Source organism: Manacus candei, unplaced genomic scaffold (assembly GCF_025592945.1).
Source record: "Manacus candei isolate 608988 ecotype Guabito, Panama unplaced genomic scaffold, ASM2559294v1 h1tg000035l, whole genome shotgun sequence".
In the NCBI taxonomy this organism is placed as follows: domain Eukaryota; kingdom Metazoa; phylum Chordata; class Aves; order Passeriformes; family Pipridae; genus Manacus; species Manacus candei.
In genome coordinates, this window is record NW_026138083.1 from 3,857,518 (window position 1) to 3,879,669 (window position 22,152).

General features: G+C 44.6%; 1 protein-coding gene across 7 annotated transcripts in view; it reads left to right on the forward strand.

Annotated features, from left to right (window-relative positions):
- Positions 1 to 22,152, forward strand: part of BMP2 (bone morphogenetic protein 2) — a 217,232-nt gene that overhangs the window by 43,153 nt on the left and 151,927 nt on the right. For 2 of the 7 annotated variants that reach the window (XM_051793066.1, XM_051793070.1), the window contains one exon: positions 9,670 to 9,749. The exons of 2 other annotated variants lie outside the window; for them this stretch is intronic. The gene's annotated coding sequence lies outside the window, so the exon portion shown is untranslated. Of the gene's footprint in view, positions 1 to 9,669; positions 9,750 to 20,362; positions 20,483 to 21,564; positions 21,660 to 22,152 lie in introns of those variants that run through there. 3 more of the 7 variants (XM_051793071.1, XM_051793069.1, XM_051793072.1) reach the window with 3 other exon arrangements.

Sequence of the window (22,152 nt, forward strand, 5' to 3'; positions counted from 1 at the left end):
AACCAGGTCATGATACTTTTTATAGACTTTTTTTTTTAAGGAAAAGCAAGTAGTGGCAGCCATGCAGCTTCTTCTATAGTTCTAACTCTTATAGATGTATACAAATATATACTTTTAGCCCAGCTGACTGAAGTCTGTGTGGAGCATTATCTACTTAAAAAGTATCTCCTGTTACTCATACAAAACCTATCCCCATCAGAGACCTTAAATTGCTGGGAAAAGACTCTGGGATTAGAACCAGTGCAGCTGGACTGGACAGGGGGCAGTTGGTCCTGTTTAAGGTGTTCCTTTGTGGTTTGGCCTGGTGTGAACTCTTTGCTGGACTTTCATGGATCAAACCATGAATGACTTTTACCTTGGCTGACACTGGAAAGGTGGATTGTTGTTTGGGCTCAAAAATACTGCAGCTCAAGCAGGGAAGGCCCCTCATGGCATGTTGTCCAGAGAGGTTGTGGCTGCCCCATCCCTGGAAGTGTTCAAGGCCAGGTTGGATGAGGTTTTGAGCAACCTGGGATAGTGGAAGGTGTCCCTGCCCATGGCAGGGGGTTGGAATGAGATGAGCTTTAAGGTCCCTTCCAACCCAAACCTTTCTATGATTGTGTGGTGATTTGATACAGGCACCTCCCATCCTACCAAATATCCTCCCTTCTGGAGCAGTTAGTCCCCCTTAGCAAGCCTTGAAGATCTCAAGTCATGACCTGCACGTTCCCAAAAATTAAATCCACTCCAGTGTTTTGGCATTAGCAAAGTAGTTCTGTGTAGTGTAGCTATTTTATTTGTCACTTTTTATTTGTGATTTTAAGCCCTTTGATGCAGACAAGTCATATTGTCAGTCTTTACTGTGCAGCTGAAAGGAAGGGAGACACACCTCGATGAAGTGGAGGGTGAGATTCGTGAGTGACTGCATGAATAGAAGAAAGAAATCAAAATTCAGAACATCTGAAGAATGGATCAGAAGTTGTGGTAGTTTTTCAAGGGTTTGATTAAACTGGAGTCAGGATCTTCTTTCCTTTCCGAAAGCAAGCACGTGAGTGCATTTACCAAGGGAAGAGTAATGCAGTTTAAATGGAGCTTCTTTTTTTATAGATGGATCTTGAAAAAAACCTTTGTTTGTGGGTTCTTCTAAACTGATTACACTAATGTGGCTGTTCCTGTAATTTAATTATCTCTGCACTCAATGAGAGCAAGTTAATTAAAAGTCTTCTTTTGTTGTCCAAAATTTATTAGATTTTCCTACGTGGAACTTCATGGCTTTTGTTTGCTCCCCTTGTCACGGGCTGGTTTTGTTCAGCACAGCTGTGCTTCCTATTGCATAATAACTCAATATAGCTGCCTTTATAGCTCTTCCCTTGTACAGAATTACCTCCAGGGATTTGCAAATGTAGGTCAGCAGTGTAAAAACACAAGTCCTACTCCTATATTCAAGTTTGTTCCCAAGTGGGAAATGGGTTTTGCCTCCCTGCCTTCAGCAGGTTGGATTGCAGGGGCTTTGATGTTGGAAGTGCAGGGAAACTGCTGGGCTTCCAAGTGTGGCCTGGGTTGGGAAATTGGGTTTTGTTTATAAACAGAAAGGTTTTTATTTTAGAAAGCCCTTGGGAGATGAGCTTAACCTTGGGCTACAGTAATGTCAGGACTGAACAGGGCTGGGCACAGTTTGGGTTTGGGTTGGTGAAAGCCAGTCCTTGGGAGCTGCCTGACTCAGGGCTGACACCCTTCCTCCTGGGTAGGGATGCCACAGCAGCTTGGTGGGAGGTGCTGTGTGCTCCCTGAGTCAGTAAATCCAAGGCACTGGATTTTCCCTGACCATTAAGGATCACTTGGCTCCCTTGGGCAGAGCGTGGCTCTCCTGACTAACCCCGACTCCAGCGAGCTCCCTCCTTGCAGTCCACGTTCCTCCTGTGCTCTGCTTTCCTGCTAAAGTGCTGCAGATCCATGACTTTGATCCAGGATAGCTGGTCCTTCTTAGAGCAGAACCTTCTTGGGGAGATCCATGTATTCTTTACATGGAGAACTTTGAGCTTTGCAGGTTCCCAAGGACCCGCTCAGCCTCGTGAGAGCGCTAAATGTGTCTCCTTGTGTATCTGTTTCCCAGAGTGACTTCCCTGTGTCCCAGTGAATGCCAGGGAGTTCCTGCCAGGAGAGGAGTGAAGCATTTCCATTATAACTGGCAGGAGAGCCCCGTGCCAAGGCCAGTGTGACCTGAGGATGTTGCAGCACCTCTGGACTAGAATCTTATTTATTTAAAGCAAAGGCTTTAAACTTGACTAGAGACATTGGCCCTCAGGTCACACTCTGGAGCAGGGAGCTCTCCTTTCTGACCTTTACAGACCTGCAGGAATTTCCTGATTTTAGGAATCGCAGGCTCTGAATTGATGAGGGCGGCAGAGGGAAAAGTCAGAAATCAAAAATGGATAGTTGTGCTGCCAGAGCCCTGCACAGCTTTTTAGATCCACATCTGCTATAACTTCCCATCTTGGTGGCTTTGGGAGGTGTCTTTTCCAGCAAGTTTCATGTGTTAATCAAGGAGATTTGAAACAAGAATTTCTTATGCATTGTGTGTTATACTCTGCCAGCTCTGATTTATGTTTGATCTGGAATTTTTTTGGGAATACCCAAGTGTGAAGGAAATGTCTGTTCTTTAGAGACGAGTAGAGAAGGCGGCTCCATTTCTAGGTGAATATTCCATAATCTTTACAAATATCTTATTTGTAAAGATTGTATATTGATAATATGTTTTTTAAGTTACTTTTCCCAGAGGGCCAGTTCTATGTTTATGGAAATTTTGGCTTCTTGAGTGGATGGTCCATTTTGTCTGGTGCATCAGACAAGGGACTCCATCGGGTTTCCAGCATAGAGATAAATGGGAACTCTTATTTTAAATCTATTATTCCAAGTTTAATTCCAAAAGAGAAATCTTAGCTGCAAAGGAAGTGCCTAAATGGAAAATGTGAACTGTGGAGCTTTAGCAATCTTAGTTCTTCCCTGGAATTTCTCTGGAAATTAAGGTGACTGTCATTCCAACGTTTGAAATATTTTGGGGTATTGTGATCATTCTTAGCATGTTTTGGATGTTATTCAGTGACCATCCAGAACATGCTTAAGCAGAGCTTTTAGAGGTTCCATGGCATTTCTAGGATGAGATGGGAGCAGTTAATAAGCCTTTGGCAGCAACAGGAGTCTTGTCTTAACCCATTTACTGATTCAATACCCGGAAAGCTCCTCCAAGCTCTCGGATTCAGCGTTGCTTTTAAGTGGGTACCTGCAGTAACCTTTGTAGCTCTGACACTGATTCCATGCTGTGCTTGTCCTGCCCTGCCTTTAAGGGCCTGATCCAAACCCAATTTTGAAATAAGTGGGAAGTCTTCCCCTGATGATGTGCTCTGGAGCAGATCCTGGAAGGAGCTGCAGAGGAAGCGAAAAGGCAGTGGTGGGTCATGTGTCTTGTGTCTGCAGGGCTGGGGAGCTGATGTCATGTTTATTAGAAGCCAAGATCAGAGTTCACAGGCTCAGGAAATGTCTGCAGAGTTTAGGAATGGTTTGTAACTCCTATCCCAATGACAGGTTTATTTGGCACTTTTTGATAAGTGGCCTGTTTGAAATTTCCTCTCCAAGTAAGCAATTTGTAATTCCCACTTGAAAGGGCTACTGTGGGGGATGGTGCTGGGGCCATATTTGAAACCCATTTATGGTTACTAACATCCTGGCATCTGTCATCCAGGAGTCCTGGGCCTTTATTGTTTTGATCTGTCCAAAATGACTTCTTTATATAGAAACTGGAAGGCTCTCTTTGTGTCCCGAGTGCCAATAAAAATATTTACGGTCCCTTAAAACATATAAATAGAATTGGTGACTGAGCTGAGGGATCATTAGAAATAGTTCCACTGTTTTCCTATAACGGAATTTGCTCGCTTGTTTCGGTCACCTCGTCTCATTCAACCTTACAGTGTGTTTTACTCTGTTCCTCACCAAAATACTGCCACTGTGACCCTCAAAACCTGCCAAATCTGAGCCCTGATTCCCAATCCTCATATCCTGAGCCTGGCTTCTACTTCCTTAAGCCCCAGTGCAGTTGTTTTGCAGGTGTTGGGGTTTCTCCCACTGATGGCTTCTCTTGGCTCCTGAAAAAAGCTGGAAGAACTCTTGTTGTAGTGGTGGTGTAGCTGCAGTACTTATGGGGTATCAAATGCTTGAAGTGCTTAAAGAATTGGGATTGTTTAGCCTGGAACAGGGAAGGCTTTGGGATGACCTAATTGGGGCCTTCCAGTACCTGAAGAGAACCCACAAGAAATATGGGGAGAGACCTTTTACAAGGGCCTGGAGTGACAGGACAGGGGGAATGGCTTCAGACTGGAAGAGTAGGTTTGGATTAGATATTAAGAAAAGGTTCTTCCCTGTGATGGTGGTGCTGCCCTGGCACAGGTTGCCCAGAGAAGCTGTGGCTGCCCCATCCCTGGAAGTGTTCAAGGCCAGGTTGGATGAGGTTTTGAGCAACCTGGGCTAGTGGGAGGTGTCCCTGCCCCATGGCAGGGGGTGGCACTGGATGATATTTCAGGTCCCTTCCAACCCAAACCCTTCTATGATTCTGTATCCAGGAAGCAAAGCTTACTGGGAGAAGTAGCAGCTTCTCTTAAACTGGCTTGTGTGTTTGGAAAGAGCAAACAAATAGAACTCAAGGGATCTGATAAAGTGGATTTGAGCCCAAAGGTTTGTTCTGTCTTTCTAAATATGTTGGATAATAACCCTGTGAGTTTCGAGAGAATTATCAGGCTTTGCTGATGGGAAAGACACGTCATTGTGTGCTTTTATGGTTGTAATTAGATCCTAGAACTAACTAGAATTCTAACAATGCTTATTTTTTATGATAATTGGGATTTATGAGCTTTTTTATGATTGTGCAACTACCCCTCTGAGGCAAAGAAGGAGCATAAGGAACACAGGACAGGTGCCTGGCAAGGGTGAAAATGGTGAATTTACTTTTGGCTGATTTTTTTTTCTGTCTTCAGAACTTTCTGGTGCATCAGACCTAATCTTGGGGTTCAGCTATGCTGGTTTTTATTTTGAGAATTAGAGCAGGTTTAGGGAAGTGTCACCAAAACATAAGCTGTTGGGTTGTTATCAGAGTTCCTGGGACAGCCAGGTCAGGTGAGGGCCTGTAGGCCTCTTTTGGAACTGGAATATTCTATTCTTTAGTACATGTGCAACCCTTGGAAATAAATCCCAGACTCCCATATCCTTTGTGTGCTCTTGAAAGCCCCTCAGCTCCTTTTTGGGATAAGGTCTGGGTGGGCAAACAATGTCTTCACTGGTCTGATGCTTTTAAAATCTAAATAGTTGGAAGAGGCCTGATTTGCTTGGAGACACCCTGAGGACAAGCAGTGAGGTTGAGAGGAGGATCTGGATCCCATTCCATGCTGCTGCCCTGTTCTCTGGGGCTTGGACTCACAGAGGCTGCTCTGGAATCATATTCAGATTTGTGTCTTATCATTAAAGGTTTATGCATCAAATATCCCCGACCTGTGTCCTCATCCAAGGTAAACCAGACAAGATTATCCAAATTGCACTTTGTCCTAGTGCTGATTTTGGCCCCTTCTGGGCTTCCCATTCAGACCATTCCCTGACACGTCGGTGATGTCCCGGGATCCCGGGGAAGGCGCTGCAGTTCAGCGTTACAAGTTGAGTCTGGTTCCTGCCAGCAGAGGACACCGTTGTCCCATAAATTTCTTTAAGAGCCTGTCTTTTGGGATTTGCTGTGGCTCTTCAGGCTGATGTTTTATCGAGTTTTGAGGTACTCGGACAATTTGTTACTCTTACAAAGCCTATTTCTGTTAAAGAGTGAAAACTTCCGAGACGTTAGAAGACAAATTGCAGCTGAATTATCACCCAGGTCCTGGAAGCAGAGAGTTTTTGTTGTGCCAGTTCTCAGCCAGGAAAACACTGAAATTAAAGAGGGATTTAAAACTAGGGGCTTTGAGAAAAGTGATTTTTTTGAGTGCCTTGTGTGAGGGTGAATCTTGATGGTTGCAGTGGGCTGATGCTCAATGTCCAGTCAAGTGTCTTCTGTAGGAGGTGGGCCCCAAAATTTAGAGGAGCCTTGGAGGGCACAAATATCTTGTTTACCAAAACCAACCCAAAAAATTCCACCCACCTCTGTGGGCAAAAATACAAATTTAGCAGTTTTTTATTTTACCTGAGGTTTCACCTCAGTTTTGCGAAATTATTTACTGAATAAAAGTAATGTGAAAGCTTTATAAATGCTTCTGATGTTCACTGCAGTAGAAAATCCATTAATTTACTGTTAAACTTTAAAGTTTAGGGGTGAGGGAAGGTTTAAACTGGTTTGAGTTGTAGTGTTTTCTGGCTTCTGAGACTGTGTTGAGCCAACAGGGAGGATTCAGCTTTTTGGGAGCAACACAATGAACATACTCTTTGTCCTGTTTCTCCTTCAGCAATTCCAATGCCCACCATCATCCATGACTTGGAATGGAAATGGCTTTGGGTTCTGATTTCAGTTGTTATTTGAGTCAGAAAACCAAAGTTTCTCTGTTGTGATGCCTTTTTTTTTTTTGTTATTATTTGCTTGGAACCTGAGTGCTGGAGATAGGTCTTTAAGCAGAAAAATATGAGGCTAAAAAGAAAAAAAAAACCCCAAATCTCCTTTCACAGGGAAAAACAAATCACAGGCTTGCAAGGAAAGATGTGATGAGCTTCATCTTTGCAGCTTCCCTTTCCCACTCCCTCCCTGCAGAAGTTCAAGAGGTCTGTAAAACCTCAGGTTCCACAAAATATGACCATCCCTAATGCTAAGGTTTAAGTATTAATATTGCACAGAGCAGTGGGAATTGTGAGGAGGAAGGACTTGCTTCTCCTTTGGCTGAACACCCCCTTTTCAACAAAAATAGCAAAATTGAAACTTGTATTAGGAAATGTGAAAGTCCCAGGAGTCTCAGCATCCTCTGAAGTAATTTCTTCCCCTTCTGGGTAGCCAGCTTCCTATTTATCCAGCAACACTGTCCCATCTGTGGGAGAGAGAATTCCAGGCTGGTCTCTGTGGCCTCCTCAGCTGAACCTCAGGGAAAAAGCGACGTGTTCCCTGGCACTGCTTTTCCAGGTTTGGTTTAACACTTGCACAAACCTGGTGGTGGCCAAGGAAGAAAAAGGGCAGTCAGGAATACCAAAACCAGAGTTGACAGCTGTGCTGGTTTTAGGGTGGAAGCTGCTGGCTTTGGGACTTTTGGAACAGGTGGCAGGGCTGGTGTGGCACCTCTCTGTCTCAGGGACAGGCTTTGAGAGGCTGAAATGGGTGTTATAGTTCAGTGACTGAGAAGAATTAAAACTCCTAAGATGATTTACTGAATTAATTTTATGTCACAGAGGCGGGGTTGTCTCTTCCCTTGCATGGTGAAGAAGGGAGAAGGCAAGAAGTTTTTGAAATCCCAGTGTCCTTGAGCTCTCCTGGCTGAGTGGCCAAAAGCACGGAATTGCTTTTGCTTCCAGGAGTTGGTGTGTTGTCCCTGTTCCCTGGAAAGGGATGGGAGGCACCTTGGTACCTGATGGTGCTTAGGATATATGACCAGTGGGCACTTACACCTTTGACTGAGCAAACACCAACTCCATCACATTTTGGATGTATAAAACCAGCTGGAGTGGGTATGGTAGAGGAAAAGGATTTGTTCCTTCCCTGTTCCTAAAACTCAGTCTTTACCCCAAGGTAGTGACCTATAATTTAAACGCTCATTTGCTTAATAATTTTATTTAGCTTTGTCTTGCAGGCCAGTCCAGTCTCTTTCTGTGTGAGACTCACACTCCTGGTCCCTCTGTCCTGCCCTCCCAGCTCCCTGCTGACAGCACGGGCATTTTAAACATCTCAGCTTTCCTCTGAATTCCCAGGCTGCTCCTGCTTCCAACCATCCACATCTGGCAGTTGTTAGTGACAATCTGTGGCATCCCAGACCTCTGGCCATCCACAAACCCAGTCCTGAGCTGTGGCTCTGTCCCCTTGTGTGCCTTGGCTTGTAGGACACATCCCTCAGGATCTGAGCTGGTGGATCCAGATCCAGAAAGCACAAAGTCCCCTTCTTTTGTCTTAAACTGGTTTTTATTTGAAGTATGAGATAAATCAGATGCCAAATGGAAATTTAAGAATAACATTCTTGATGGTTTTGAATTCTTTCTCATAAATTAGTTCTAATAAGTTAGAATTTTTGAAGCTGGGTCCTTAAAATGGCAGAAGGAAAAGTTTTGAGTGGGGCCTGACCCAAGTGACTTGTTTTCAGAGTGAAGGACAATTTGTAGCTCCCCCCAGCTCAGAGAAGGGTTTGGAGGGCCCAGAGCTGGTGAGAACTGGGCTGGGTTTTGTCTCCAGTCCATCCAAGGCTTTAACTTTAATCCTGCAAGCGATGCTGTGTGATGGCCAGGTATAAGTTAAGAAGGTGCTGCTTGAGTTTTTCAGATGAGTCTATCCCTGGGCTGTGCACAGGTGACATTTTGTGCTCCTGTGCAACCATTGTGCCTCAGAGGATCCAATTTTGGAGCTAATTGCTCGTGCAGACAAGTACCTCCTGCACATTCATGTGCAAAAGTAAAACAGACAGAGATGACTCTGTGCAAATTTGGGATCTTCAGCTGAAAATCAGCCCCTTCGTGTGAACTGGTTTATGAAGTGACTCGAAGCAGCTCCATCTCTAGTCTTGCTGAACTTCAGCCTTTTGTGCTGTGATTTGTCTTTCCTTTTTTATTCATACCACCAGGTATAACATATTTGCTCCTGTTCTTTCCTGCAGCACACCAGAATTGTTTTGGTGCTAGTGCATATGTGCAGCTAGAACTGGATGTGTAACGTGGATGTGTGTGCATGTGTCAGGTTTGGGAAAATTATTGGAAGCAGCTGTGGGTGGAAGAGAAACAAAGCCGTGGCTCTGTGAGCCAAACAATTAACATAGGAGTGGAACACTGTAGTTACATCAGTCTTCCTTTAAAAAGCCTGAATTTCTCCCTTATTCCCAAAAGTCCATTATTAATTCTCCTGGCATGTAACACAGCAAAATGACTGCGTTTATGAACTTGACTACTTCTTTTAACAAGTTCCAATAACTGCTTCCTAAACCTTGTGTTTTTATATCAATTACATACAGTAAGCATTGAGATCAACCAAAGAGAACTGCTGAGGCCAAGAAGGGTTATTTATGTGAAATGGGGATTGCCAACTGCCAAAAGTAAAATGTGGATATAATTTTATAACACCATTTTATAATTAAAGTCATAAGTGAGGTTTCCTGCTATTGTTTAAAAATGTGTCACTGTAAATTTAAATCAAGGATGAAGGCACAGAAGGGGCTACTAAAGAACATATCAATACAACAAAGATGGTACGGGGAACATGTCTGTTGCAAAAGGAAAACATGTGCTAACAATTTCAGTGAAATAATTATATTTATTGCATATAGATTCTGTTTTAGGAACTATAACCACTTAGGAACTGTTTTCATTCATGTCAGATTGAGGTTAATTTGTTGTTACTGTATGTCTATAGATAGATTTTACTGTCAGAGAAATTTAATATGTTGGTTTTATGATAAGACAGCCTTCTAGCCAGACCAGATTTTTTTTTTTTTAAAGGCCAAGAAATCTAGAAAAAGTTAATAATTTTGCCTAATATTTATGTGTCCGCAGCATTTTTGAGTTAACATTGAAAGAAAAGAAAATAAAGAAAATAAATCAAGAAGAAAATAAAGAAAACAAACCCTTGTCAAGTAAGTTCCCAGATTCAGAAAAACATTTAAGCACACGTTTAATTTCAGCAATATCGGTGGGATGCTGATTTTAACGGGAGTTAAGCCCATTCCTAAGGACTTCTGTAGGATTATTTTATCAGTTGTGGCCTGAGGTTGAAGAAGAAACACCTTCAAATTGTCCAAGTGCACAGGAGTAATGACAGCCCTTGGGTTTCATTTACTCACTGTCCCAAGACATAACTTTGCTCCTCCACTGCCAAAGCTCTTCCCAAGGTTTCGGGGCCGGCGGGTGGTTGACAAAGCTCCCCCTTTCCCCAGCAAGCCGTGGTTTGACTCACATCTTCCCTCCCCAAGAGTTAATCTCTAGGACGTTCCTGGCTTTGGTAAGTCCCGTTGGTGGGATAGGTGGGTGATTCCCAAGGGCTCGTTCCATCCCTGGCCGGGCTGATGGAGCCCACGTGTTCCGCAGCAGCGGCACCGGGGGGACGTTAATCAGCGCCCGGTGCTCCTGCCAGACACGGCTCAAATGGCAACCCGGGGATAGAGGGGGATAATAAAATGCAACAAATATCATTTGTCACATGTGCCATCGGTGAGTTCCTTGGAAAACACATCCCAGGGAAGGAGCTGATGGCGTTGAAGTCCTGAAGCTCCCAAAGGAAAGAAACGTCGGAGCCTGGCGGATCCTCATGATCCCGCTGCCTCCTGCGCGTGTGTTGTTGTCATACAGGCTCTAACTAGAGGAACAGGGGTTATTTCTCCAGCAACACAGTATTTTTCCCAAATGGGAAAAATCTTGGAAGCTGCACTATGCAGGAATTCTACCTCATGCCTAGAAAATCTCAGCCAAAACGGCTCTTTAAGTTGTTCGTGACTCTTGAAATTAGGGGTGCTGCAAAGGAAGCAGCTGTATAACCAGAGCATAAGGGATCACCTTAGTCACTGGGCTAATAAAGGCTGAAAAATGTTCTCATCAGTGACACTAATTCTGTCTTAATTCATCACTCATTTGAGGCAGAATTCTTTAAAGTCTGATTTCCCACTCCCTGTCCCTGGAGGGAAAGGGGAGGAAGTGGTGCGAGGAGGAAATTGTGAGGGAAGGAGAAATGAAATGGGATGTCAGGTAGCAGGAGGAGCAAGAGGAGATGCTGGGGGCTGGAAGCCATACCTGTAATCAAGTAAATAATCAGCCTAAACCTCCCTGGCAGGGTCTAGAAGTCTGTGAGAGGTGATTTCACAGTCTCCCCAAGTAACTGTTACTTAACTTTGAAACATCTTTTTGACCTCTCAACTGAATTTCTTTTGTTTTTAAAATTTAGCCCTTCACTCTTGCCCTGTCCTTGGGGGAAGGAGAGAACAAATAATTGACTTCTCCCCACCCTTTCCCTCTCAGATTTAAAAAAATCTGATTTTTTAAAGCCAGTTGTCTTGTACTTTGTTCTGTTCCATGTATCCAAGGTATTTCCTAGTGTCTTTTTTTGCCCTAGGGATTATACTGTGGTCTACATACTGAGCTAAATGTCCCTAAACTGTTCCCTAACTTTAAAAAATCAGCTTTCTGGTCTCCTGGAGTTCCATACATGTTTTCAGTGAGCACTCCACAGATAACCAGGAATGGCTCAGAGTCCTGCATTTGTCTTCCTGAGTGCTCTGGAGTTATCATGTGTGGCTGATCTGGGTATATTTAACTATTCCAAATATTTTTTAACATTTTTTTTCCCATAGTCTGGACTGTGCACTTACTCAAAGCTGAGCTTAATAGCGACGTAGTATCTGATCTCAATTAACCTCCTGTAAAAGCTGAAGCAGGAAAGGCCATGTTTAAAGCCTTTTAGATGTTATCAATAATCAGGAAAAGCATCACAGGTGCCCTCTCCTGTTAAGCAGTTTACTGTCAACAGCCCGAGAAGGCAAACATGGAAATGTCTTGGAGCATTTAGAGCAAAAGACTCTGCTACTGGGAGGGGAGGGAGGTTGTGCTGCCAGAAAGCTCAAATATTTGTGGATTGCTCCTTGTGAGAGCAGACAACTGAGCTGAAATTGCAGCCTCCTGCCTTTAGCAGCAGCAGGAAGCATTTTGTTGTGCTGCTTCCCTGGGTGCTCTCTAATGACAGAGGAACTGCCCATTTCTGTCTGGTGAGATTCAGCCAGAATCCTTGGGAGCTGGACAGGAATGAGGCTGGACAGAGCTGCTCAGCATGGTTTGCATTACACACTTGCTGCAGATACTGCCTTGAGGAGAGTGTGCACACGGAATGTTTTGTCCTAATTGACTCCAGGCTGTGTCACCCAGAGGTTTCTAATCCTTGTCCTCCAAGTTGACATGTTAAAAAGAACACAAAGTTCTCTCTTCGTGCATCTTTTCTTATGTAGATTCCCAAGGATTCAGACAAACAAGAAAATGCAGATGACAATGTTTAAACTGAACTAAAAGAGGGAATGTAAGGTCAGCCCAGAGCTGGGTAGTGAAGAGGACCTGGAATTTGGTGGATCTGCTGCTTGTATAACCCAAAGGATAAATGTAATTGCTATAAATCTGTATTTGCAGCCCAGGCAGCTGTGACTGGGTGTGAGACCTTCAGCAGGTCTGCTGCTAAACAGGCCTCTCCAGACTCTGCTGGGGAGAGTCTACCTGGGAACTCTTCAGAATTAGAAACAAAAATTACTTTCTTTCATTGCTCAGAGGTCACTGCTGACACATTTTCTGGATTTCCAAATGAGCAGAAGACCATTATCACTCTGCTTGTGCTTAACATCCCTCTGGGATGGGGCACAGGCATAACCCAAACCTGGCTTCAAAGTGGTCAAGCCCCCAACCTCACTCCAATTGAATGTGCTGGCCAGTTGTATGTTTTGACAGCACTGGTGAGAAACACTGGGAATTTTACACCTCCTTGGCGAGGTACAGGAAGGATTTGTGTTCCCCATCCTTGCTACAGCAAAGCACCAGGGAGTCTTTAAAGTTTCCATGACTTTAAAACTTCTTCCCATGACTTCTGTGAGGTAGGAAGTCTTAGTTGCTTGGGAAATGAGGAGATAGAGCACAAAGAAACTAGTTGGAGTAGGAACAGTGTGACAGAGCAAAACACTGATCCTGGATTTCAGCAGCTCAGTTGTTTTCGGTAGCTTTTAATCTTTCTTTAAAAAGTGACCTTAAAAGCTGCTTCAGGAGCATTCCAGAGGATACATGGCAGTTTGGAGTGTCTCTCCCTGTCCAGAAATTGTATCCTGGATCCAAGTGCATCGTTGCCAGTATTGATAAATCAGCGTTTTACAGTAAAACCCTGTCTAAAAAGAAAAAAACCACTAGTTCCTATTTGTTACAGGAGATCAGTGTTGCTCTGAAAGCTCTTCCCTGGCTCCCTGACTGACCCTTGGAGCTCTGGCCTACAAGCTGGTGAATAACTCCTTGTCCCCTGGGCCTGCTGGATATTCTAATCCAGTTGTCACAGCTTTCCTCAACAGCTTGTACAACTCTCCCCTGGGTCTTGTGAGACTGGTGGCAAAATTGTGAGGTGATGCAGAGCTGGAATTAAGGAAAGCTTTCCCAAAAAGCTCCTCGGAAACTTGCCTGGTTTCATAGTTCATCAGAAACCTTAAACTCCTGCCATGCCTGTTGAAAGAGTGGCTTAAGTCAATGAAGCCTTTGGAGTGAACCTCATCAGGCAAAATTGGTGGTTCCACTGAGAATCCAGAATGTTACCAGCTTCAAACAGCTTTTGCTCAGAGTTCTCTTTGATTCATTTGGAGCTGACACAGTAGAGCTGTGGAGCAACATGAGACAAAATACTTCAGCGATCTACAAAGCAAAACCACAGAGTTTTGTGGAGTTATCATTAGAGCTGTGTTGAAAACTAGATGGGTTTTTTCCAAAGGAGCAGGGAAATATGACACTAAGGTCTGCAAAATTGCCTTGCTGTGATTGCCACAGCAAGGAGCTCAAACCCTGCAAACTTCACCAACTGCTTAGTCTCATCAGAGAACTCAGACTATCCTTTATTCCATTGCTCCATGTACAACCTTCCAGTGAAAGCCCTCCTTGCTGGACCCTGAGTTAGGAAATCCTCGATGGAATAGTCCTTGTCTTGCAAGGCTGAGTGGGCACAGGAGAGATTTCCAAGTCAACTTGAGGGAGCTTTGTTACCCAAATGTTACTGAAAATCATTTGTAATTCTAAGCTGCTTGGAGAATCTTAGTTACAGGAGTCTGATAACATCTAATAGATAAAAAAGAGAGTGGACTGAGAAAACGGGGGATCAAAATGGATTTCAGCTACAACAGACCTCCTCAGGCATTCCCCTTGGGTTCTCCCTTCCAAGCTGTGCCTGCAGTGCTCCCAGTGCTGTAATTTTGTTTTAGTCACAGTATTCTGAAGGTCTTTCATGGATCTGACACTGGTAGTTCAGTGTTATTTTGATTTTACTGTTTTGGTGCCCATGTGGGCCCCCTGAGCAGCTTGTCTAACCAGATGCCCAGAGTGAACCACAGCTGAAGATTCCCAAGATGCCTGTGCTGCTCTTTCCCTTGGGAGCAGCCAGTGGAGAGCTTTCATCAAACCAGAGGTGGCTGGTGATGGAGGAATGCTGGGATGTGAGAGGACTGAATTACAACACCTGTAATACTGGAGTGGCCTTTTCAAATGGGTGTAATACTGGCTTTGGCTTTATTTTTCCTTCTCCAGAAGAAAATTTTCTGTGGAGAAAGCTGATTTTTCAGCTTGCTGCACCCCAACAGACACATTTGGAAAGCTGTTTTGCTCTGGGAGTGATTCTTACCCATGGGATGGTGGCAGTTTGCTTCAGTTTTGCTTCCCTTTCTCCCAGAATTGTCTTTCCCTCAGTGCTCGATATCACCAGAACACAGCCCTCAAATCCGTATGAAATGAACCCAATTTCCCCTGAGATGTTAACGTGCTGCACTGATTTCAGCTTAATCAAAACAGATGTTTCCCAAATGCATCAAGCAGGATGTAGAAAATTTGGCTATTTAATGCAGATTCAAAGGCAAATTCCTCACAAACCACCACGGAAACCAGGGCTGTTTGCTGAGCACTGTGGGTCCAGGCTGGGCTTTTTAAGTGCCACTTGCTGCTTCTGCACACTCTTGTCTCCTCCTGCAGACTTATTTAGAGCTTAGTTACACCCAGGCTCTAAAGAGAGTGGGCCAAACCTTGATCTTGGGGACATAATTAATAGAATCTTGCCAATTCCTTAATTAGATGCAGGATCGGTTCCTTTGGAGGAGTAAGATGCTTTTACATATATTTGGTGTTCTGTTTTGAAGTCTGTGCTCTTAAATTCAGGCATTTTGCACAAAGGGAATTAAACTGAGGAGTTCATGTCTGTATTTGCAGGTTCTTTGAATCTGTGTTTGATCAGACCCATTTGTAACCCTTAAATTTAGTACAAATAAGAACCAAAAAAGAGTTGTCTCATTGTCTGGTTGAAACACTGAGGTAAAAGAAAGACCCACATCTGTTTCTGTGGGTACCTGTCGTTGAAGGAGGTGAATAAATCCAGTTTATGCAATAACATTTTAGTTAGGATTAGTTAGTCTGAATCCCTCTCTTAAAGGCTCTCCTATGTGTACTGAGGGATCAGGTAGAGCAGGGTTTAAGTGGAAGAAAAAGTCCTGGTGCTTCAGTGTTTATTACACCTGGTCTGCAGTTTTGCTTTTTGGTTGATCTTTATTGCAATTTAATGATTCTGATGTGACCTGATGGAGTGGAATTTGATCTCCATCAGCATTTTTAAAAAAAGAAACAAGGAAAACTGAGGAGCTTGGGATTTCTGGTTTCAAGAATGGAGTCTCCACAACCTCTCTGGACAACCTATCCCGGTGTTTGATCGTTCTCACAACAAAAAAAACGGTGGTTTTCCTATGGTCAGATGAAGTTTCCTTTGTTTCAGCTTGTGCCTTTTGCCTCTTGTGCTGTCACAGGGCTCCAGTGGGAAGACTCTGGCTCCCTCTTCATTCTCTCCCAACAGATATTTATTTATGCCAGGTGAGAAGATCTCCCTGACCCCTGTCTTTTCCAGGCTGAACAGTCCAGTGCTCCCTGTCTCTCCTCAAGCGAAAGATGCTCCAGTCCCTTAATCATCTTTGTGTCACTTCATTGCACTCCCAGCAGCAAACCCTGTGCTGGGGAGCCCAGAACTGGGTGGAAATGTTCCTGAGGATTCTTCTGTACTGTTTCCCTTCCATTACAGCAAAGTTCTCTTGTCCCAAGTCTCCTTTTACACAGACCCAATATTCCTCACTTTCTGTTCAAAGCTGCGTTGCTTTGGGACACCATTACAAGCTTGGCACTGCTGAGCAGGCTTTTCCTTTTTTTTCCTACGGGCCAAATTGTAGGAGTTTTTGGAAGAACAGACCATGAAATGTGATACATTTTTCTATAGCTGTATTCTACAAAAAACGTTGCTCTAAGTGGTGTGACAGTATTCAACATTTATTAGGATCTGTGAGGAATTTCTCTTAGCCACGATAAGTGGGCAAAACTACTCAGGGAATCCCTTTGGTCTGTGGAGAAGGACTTTGGCATTTGGCACAGGAGGGATTCAGGTCAGGTTTTTATACAGATGCAGTGTAATCAAATCTACCTCGTGAGTGGCCCTGGGTGCTGCCTCCCCCAGGTACTGATGTCAGGGCACTTTCTCACTTAAATCCTTCCGGAGCTGTGGACTGAAGCGTCCCAAGAGCTGGATGTAGGAACTTTGTCCAGCCCTGCCACAAATGGGAAGTGATGTTCCAGAGCATTACCCTCTGCACTGCACTTCTTGACTGCCTGTTCCTGCTTGACTGATAGAACAGTTTAGGTTGGGAGGGATCTCTGGAGGTCGTCTGGTCCAACCTTTAACCTCATCTTTGTGGAGGAAGGAAAATCACTTGTTTCAACTTCCAGGGATAACCACTTGCAGTTGTTTAGCTCCATGTGCCTCCAGGCACCCACATTTAAATGTTTAATGTGCACACTTGCTGTATCAGTTCCTTAATGGCAAATTAAGGACTAAATGAATGGATTCCAAACCAAACACAAACCAGACCAGACACACATCCAACCAAGCATCTCCAATGCCTGGATAATCCAGACCACATTTATGAATAAATGGATATGTTCTCTTTGGTGATTTTGATAATACGTTGTACTGAGTAGCAAATTCTAATTAGGGCTCTTTGATACTGTGTAGCTGGGGGAGAAAACAACCTTCCCCTGGCGTTTCTGCGTGTTTTGTTTTCCGGCTGGGAACTCACAATCCCAAAGGAGCATCTGTTTTCTTTGTGGAATCATCTACGTTTTGTGAATTTGCGGTTGGGAAAACTGAAATGGAGTCAAGGAATAGTCTCACATTTAACTGGGCAGTTCCATATAAGCACAAACTGGTTTTATTTTTGGATTTCTTCGGATTTTTTTTTTAATAAATTCTGTGAACCTGGTGAAGTTTTATACAGTACTGACTGACTAGCAAACTGGAGGCCAGGAAGTTGTTCTCTGTCTTGTGTAGCAGGGAGGCTTATCGTTACATTAAAAGGCTAAATTATGAAAAGAAATAAATTCAAGGATTTAAAAAAACCATATAAACCACACTTTTATACAAGATGCCTTTGGTATGTCTTTTGGAGTATCTTTGGAACTTACTGCTGCTGATCTGTGGTGAAGTTGAGGATGTATTAAGAGTCCAAATCAACTTTCCTATTTGTGTGCTAAAAAAGAATACTCAGGATGATTTAAATAAAAATTAAGTGCTTTTTGAAGGTCCATCACGCTTCCTGCTCTGGGCTGCAAAGCTCCCAGGTAAGGTTGGTTCTTTGATCATTGTCTGTGGCACTGACCTTGCACCTTCTGGTGAGGAATCTGGGCTGGGTCATGGTCAGGTCTGGGTGACTCTCTGAGCTCGGGGCTACTCCCGGGTGTCACTGTTTGTGTCCGTGTTAGTTGTGAACTCCAAACTCAGAGCCCGGAGTGAAGCAGTAGGTGGCACTGCAGCCTCTCTGTTCCTCGGGTAACTTTCCACAGTAATTCCCCCTTGCCAGCTCGCCCCGAACAAGCGTCCGTGTTTCCAAAAATAACAAGGCTGTTTCCAAGTTTTCTTGAAATATATGCGGGGCTGGTTAGTCATTCAGAATCACTCCTTTGCAAACACGGGGGATATTTCACATCAGAGCAGCACGTCAGAAACGGGAGTTTTGCAGGAATTCCCAATATTGTGGAAAGGAGTCCCTGAAATGGTTCTTTCTGGCAGGAGGGTGGTGATCTACCTACGTCAGGGGCTGAGCTGCTGCAGGTTCCCTGCTCTGCTCCCTGAGCCCTTCCTGGGGTTACAGCCTGTGGGAATGTTTGTCCAGGGGGAGAGGACGGGGACAGGATTGTTGGGACACTGCTCCTGTTGTCCAGAGGGTCCTGGATCAGCTGGAACTGTCCTGGTCCCTTCTGCACAGCCAACCCCTCATAAATGAGGAGAGATGGGGGCAGGAATGGCTGTTGGGAATCGAGGGATTTTGCTAATTCTGTGTGTGAAATGAAAACTGGGCCCTCGAGTTCTCACACCATTTCTGCCATTTTGACCTGCCTTTGTTTTATTTCACCAGAAGTGCAAGGTTTGATTGCACAACAGGTACCTAAGCCAGGACAAGTGTACTGATGAACGAGTGAAAAAACTTCCACAGGTTGTTCAGAGTGAATGATGTGGAAGACAGGGAGCAGGATAGGCCAGGCTGGGTAGGGCATTGAGCAGCCTGGTCTTGTGGAATGTGTCTCTGCCCCTGGCAGGGGGTTGGAACCAGATGATCACTAAGGTCCCTTCCAACCCACCCCATTCTGTGATTCTGTATCATTCTTTATTCTCCATCTGAGAGCTTGGTGTGGGACTGGCCTGAAGTGCCTCAGCTCGAAGCAATACCAAGTTCACTAATCAACAGAGAGGCTTTAAAGGTGTTTTGGAGTAAATATCCCTTTTTCCCAGAGGTTGTGAGGATTGCTGGCTGCATCTAAGGATGCTGCACAACTTCCAGTGCCAGGTGTCCCAAGCACCTCTGCTTGTCCGTGCTGCCTTCCCTGGCACCAGGCTGTGTGCAGGAGGTCAGTGTTAGAGGGGTCTCACCCCTGTGGGGCTGAAACAGTGACTGGAGCCACGTTCTGCTTGTGTCAGAGGACAAACTTGAATTGAGGTTGCTGCACATTCTTGCCCTGCCTGCCCCAGTGCCTTTGCTCAGGTCCTGCAGACTGGAGCACTTCCTGTGCTGAAAACTTCTGTGCAAACATGTCGTGGTTTGGGTTTCCTGCTACTGAGATGTGTCTGCTGGAGCCTCCTCCGTGACAAGTTTACACTAAATCTTCCCATGGCTTTGAACTTTGTCCTCTCCTCCTCTCTCCCTTCTCCTCCAACCTGTCCCATCTGCCCATCCTGTCTTGACTCTTGCATCACAAACCCCGTGTTCCATCTGTTATCCAGGGAAGTATAAAGCACCTGCTTTTGGCAGTAAGTGGTAATAAAGGAATTAATGGGACATGGGAATATGCAATGAGGGCTCTGAGCTACTCACTACCCAAAGTGATATAAATAAAAACGTGGACTATTTTAGCTGCCTGCACTGCTGCAGATGTGATTGCCATTTTTAATTTGATTTTCCAGCCAACTGTTGTTCGTGAAGACATGGGCTGTTTTCCTTTGCTATCCAAGAACTCATGGTGTGAAGGAAGAACAATAAATAAAGATGGGAGCAGCCCAGGAAAACTACAGCCTAAGACAGAGCAAATGTGCATGGTTTTCTTTTTTCCTTTTTTTTTCCTGCTGAAAAAGCAAGTATTTGATTATGTTTCTCTTTGTTTAGACTCTGTATTGAGAGATCAGCCTAAGAAAGCCTGAATCAATTAGAAAACAAAGAAATGTTGTCAAAAGGCTGTATAATGAGTTTCAGTTTGAAGAGACCCAGTCCCAGTGGATTGCTTTGAGCCTGGATCTGTGAGGGCACAGCCCCTGCCCCTCAGGTGCTTGTCTGGGGTCCCTACACTCACTGTGTCATGAGTGGAGAACTGGGGGCTTCATCCTCAGTGGAACACTGGCTCCCCAGCAGAACATCTCCCCCTCCTGTGGGAATGCTTCCTGGTAGAGAGCTGAGATTCAGGTGCAAAATCAGCCACATGCTCACTAAGCGAGAGACAAAAGTCAGTTCCCCCCTGGCTGTGCTTTGGCAGGGAATTAAATTCCTGCAGCTGGATTTGGCACATGGGGGTTAAAGCATCTCTCCAAAGGCCACTGTATCCTGCAGTGCATATTCCAACCCCTCCAGTGTGCTTTCCCTGTTAGGCTCTAGTGTAAATACAGCTGCTGTCACGGGTCAGTGCTGCCTGTCACATCTTTGGTACTGTAAAACTACAGTTGTCCAACATGCTGGGGAGGGGATGGTCCCTTTCACCCCTGTGTGTCCATGTTCTCTTTCTTTCCCCCCCTCTCAAAAAGGGAAAACCAAAAAAAAAAAAGAATTTGGGTGGTCTTAAGCCCATACTCATATAATTCTAAAGCCCAGGAGTCAGAGCAGCCAGGAGGCCCTGGGAATCTTTTTATTCCACAGCTGTGCTGTCACAAAGGCGTTGCCTTCCTTGAACTTACAACTGAAGCCACTTTAAATAGAGGTTTCAGGAACTTCTTGAAACTGGTATTTATTTCTTGACTTTTGTCGTGAAAATGCTTGTTTGGCAAAGGCAGCAGATGCCCAGAGCTGGGCTGAGCCAGTGGCTGCTGTGCCAAAAGGTAGCACATGATCCATGCTGGGAGCATCTTGGATTCACTGAAGTGAATTTTGGGAAGTGTGGAAAAGAAGGAGCAATGTGGGAATGTTGGGTCTGTGATGCCGGGGCAGGGCAGGCTCTGGATATAAGTTGTAATTAGTTTACTTTCTCAACTATCAGCTTGTCTGAGGTTACAGTCTGGGGTCAGTCAAGCCAGGGGGGAAAAAAAAATCAATCCTTTCTGATGCTCTGCTTTTAAAAGCACACCAAAGCTTTTGCACTTCTTTAAAGGCCAAGCTGAAACTGGAGGGTTTTGGTTTTTTCAGAAAGTTTATATAAAAACTTACATATTCCACCTATAAAGAGTTTGTTCAGCGTGTGTATTGAACAAACCTCACGTTGTAGGGGATTATTCCTAGGGAAAACATTGGAAGCCTGGGAAATTGGAGATAATGATGTCCTGAAAGAAACCCTCTTGACATGGTAATATGAGCAATTGCAGAATCTAAATAATCTTAACTCTGCATAGCAGGTGACCCTTTAGGATGACTTCCAGAGCCACTGGGCACCTTTAGTTCTAAGCAAGTCAGTGGAAACTGTGGATGTGCAGGACGGGAACTGAGGCTCAAAAAGTCTTGTTTGTTCCCCTATTTCTTCCCTGGGAGAGATTTGGGTACTGTAGGTCAGTAGGGAAAACCTGGGGTTACGATGAGGCTCTCTCCCAACCATCTCTCTCCATCCCCTGTGCTGCAGATCTGTGCCCACCCCAAGGCAGAGCTCAGCAGGCAGCCAGTGTTTCCACAATCCTGCCTTTATTTGCTGTGCAATGAGCCTGGAATTTTCTTTTCATTACTCCATCATTCATGACCTGGTGTGGTGGCTCCAAGAATCACATAACCTTATCCTGCACCCACCTTGGCATGAATGGTTTAAATCAACATTCCTGCCGGGGGAAATCGTTGTTTGGGAAATGGGGAGCATCCAGCAGGAGCGTGTGCTGGGGTGTTTTTCCTGCTGAGTCTCTCCATGGCTTCACATCCCTGTCTAAATACAGGTCCCTAACACAAGCCAGGCTGCTTTGGTGGGGTGGGCAGTGGGTTTGGGTCACTCCATCAGGGGCTGCAGCACCAACCTTCTGTTGTGCTGGGGATTTCTGCAGCAGGAGAGCTCTGCCCCGCTCTGCTCTGCACACACAAAAGGTGAGATTTCATTCAAACTGGGATAAAGGCTCAATTTTTAGTGGGAATGAGGTTCCTGAATATACAAGAAGCCGGGCTTTAATCTCTGTCTCAAACCTGGAGCTGCTTATTGCCCCAGTGGCTGCACTGTAAGACACTGGGAGGTTACAAGAAGTGAGGCTGGGAGAGAGACAACATTCATGGTGCAGTAGTTTGGAAGAGTGATTATTATTATTTTATTTTATTTTTGGTACAGGAGAAACAGCACTTGCAAGGGTAATCTTGTGGAGAAGTCAGTATACAGGAGGCATTCTATTTTGGGATATTGAGATGATAAAGATGCTTAGGATGTCTAGTGAAGTGTCAGTGTGTGACACTGGCAACTGCTGTTTGCAAGATGAGGATAATAAAGATAACTGTCTTTTGGGTCCATCTGTCTTGGAATTTGCCTGATAAAGCTCTATCGCTGCTCTTGCATCAGGCAGTAACATCGATAGTGCTAAAATTTGATTTT